This window comes from Aethalodelphis obliquidens, unplaced genomic scaffold (assembly GCF_003676395.1).
Source record: "Aethalodelphis obliquidens isolate GAN/ISIS:26980383/991018 unplaced genomic scaffold, ASM367639v1 scaffold91, whole genome shotgun sequence".
NCBI classification, from domain to species: Eukaryota; Metazoa; Chordata; class Mammalia; order Artiodactyla; family Delphinidae; genus Aethalodelphis; species Aethalodelphis obliquidens.
Window position 1 is genome coordinate 704,000 of NW_020838035.1, and position 2,711 is coordinate 706,710.

Genomic DNA, 2,711 nt, shown 5'->3' on the forward strand with positions numbered 1-2,711 from the left:
TTAGGTTGTTTATGTATCTCGGCTATTGTAAATAGAGCTGCTATAAACATAGAGATGCAGATGTCACTTCAAGATCCTGACTATTTATTCTTTACGTAAAAGCCCAGAAGAGTGGACTTGCTGGATGGACCATCCAGTATATTTCATATTTTATCACCACGTAACATCATTTTCTAGATTCTTTCCGTCATTACTGCCCAAGCCCCGCTTATCCCACCTCGACTGTTAAAGCCACACTGTCATCCAGTGGAAACTGGCATTCTTTCATCCAAATTCAAGGTTGTTTTCCGATCAGCAAAATCAAGAGGGGAAAATGTCAACAGGGATAGCAGAACATTCGAAGGTAAGAGAAAAGAAGGTTTTTAAAAAATACCCACCACCTCGAGTGTACATATAATATGTTGATCTTGGTACGAGCCTTTCCAGCTCCCAAGCCTCTGCTGGAGCATCTCAGGGCCTTTCTGGAAAAGGGATTCCTGGGTGACTGGACAGATAAGACTTCTTGAATGTGGAGACAAGAGAAGTGGGGTTTTCCTCTGGTTTTCCAGTGGTTGCAATGAAATCCCACCCAGACCTTGGTGCTGAGCTGTACCGTCCCCTCTCAGGAGACCAGGCAGCGTCTAGCCTGAAGGGCCTGGCTGTCTGTCCCTCTCAAGGCTCCACTGCTTGCCCAGAGGGAGGAGGGAAGCATATTGGCCTGAATTCTTGCCATATCAGGTAGACAGAGAGGCTTTCCTGGGCCAGTGGGGTCAGGCCAAGGATGAGGGCAGGTAGGTGGGCCACAGGCTGACCTGGTTAGATAGTTCCAGCCTGCATTGTGTCTCCCCCCAGATTCCTATGTTGAAGCCCTAAACCCCAGGACTTCAGAATTGGCTGTATTCAGAGATAAGGTCTTTAAAGAAGTGATGAAGGGAAAATGAGGTCACTAGGGTGGGTCCTGATCCCATAGCACTGGTGTCCTTATAAGAGGAGGAGATAAGGGCACTGACACACACAGAGGGATGACCACGTGGAGACGCAGGGAGAAGACGGCCATCTACACGCCCAGGAGAGAGGCCTCAGGAGGAACCACGCCTGGATCTCACATTCTAGCCTCCAGGACTGGGAGAGGCAAATGTCTGTTGTCTAAGCCCAACCCCCCGCCCGGTCTGGGTTACTTGTCACAGCAGCCCTAGCTGATGAATGCAACATCTGTCCACCTCAGTGATGATTCTGAAGCCAACTTGTTTCCTGAGTCACAAGTAAAATCCACATGGAGGCAACTCTCAGGAAAATCGAATGCTTACCCCGCTGATGGGACTAGATTCTGGAAACCTCCACGCACTTCCCCCAGAAAAGCCTGGTCTGAAGCAGAGGGCCTCGTGCCCACCTGGGACGTATAGGCAGGGGATTCCAGATGACCACACATCTCGGCTCTGTGACCCCAGGGGAGGGTCATCTGTGGCCTCAGGTCCCTGGGACACGGAGGGCTGCTTCCCTGGTCAGTGCCGGCACCTTGCTCCCGAGAAGGGGGCTTCAGCGTCCAAGCAGCACAGACTAGCCCTCCTCTGTCTTCCAGGATTCAGTCGGCATCTTGCTGTACACCCTCCTCAGGGTGTGGTGCACACACCGGCCATGCCATCTCCCCTCCAGCCACTCCTGGGGAGGCACCTGCTGAATCAGAACCTCTGGGCAGGGGGACACAAGCCTTCCGGGGGCTCCAGTGTGTGAGACCCCCTCTTTTCACCCCAATGAGTGAGGAGAAGAGAAACACTGCATGATTCCCAACTCGAGGACTCTGGAGCAAAGAAACATGGACCAGGACACGAAAGATTCAATGGTGGAGACACAATTAAAGCCCCAGGGTGGGGCTTCCCTGGTGGTGCAGTGGTTGGGAATCCGCCTGCCAATGCAGGGCACACGGGTTCGAGCCCTGGTCCGGGAAGATCCCACATGCCCTGGAGCAACTAAGCCCGTGCGCCACAACTACTGAGCCTGTGCTCTAGAGCCCGTGGGCCACAACTACTAAGCCCATGTGCCACACCTACTGAAGCCAGTGCGCCTAGAGCCCGTGCTCCGCAGCAAAAGAAGCCACCACAATGAGAAGCCCGCACACCGCAATGAAGAGTAGCCCCCGCTCACCGCAACTAGAGAAAGCCTGCGCGCAGCAACAAAGACCCAATGCAGCCAAACATAAATAAATTAATTAATTACTTTAAAAAAATAAATAAAAGCCTCTCACAGCCCAGAAACAAGGTCCCAGGTCCAGGCGTGCAGCCCACCATGAAATCTTCCTCGGGGAAAGGTGACTTCTGGGGTTCCTGCACCACAGGAACTGCACCACAGCTCTGACCCAGGAATGACCTTCCCAAACGGGAACAATCACATAAGGCCCACCTCCCAGCTTCCAGGGAAGAGAGTGGCCTTACTGCAGCTGGAAACCTGCCCCCAAATTGCAACACCTACATCCTACAGAGAGGAGACAATTAGCAATGTTGTCTTGAGAATGGGAACGGGTTACTGAGCTCAGAAACAGGGTGAGAGTCCTTCTATGTTTGCAAACCGTTAGCGGGCTGCCTGGCTTGGTGTTGTTCACTAATAAAAGTGTTTTCTTTCCATTTCTATCTTTGTGGAGGAATTTTCTGGGGTGGGGAGAGATTTCGTTAAATTATAAATCCCCAACACCACACACACACACACACACACACACACACACACACACACACACACAC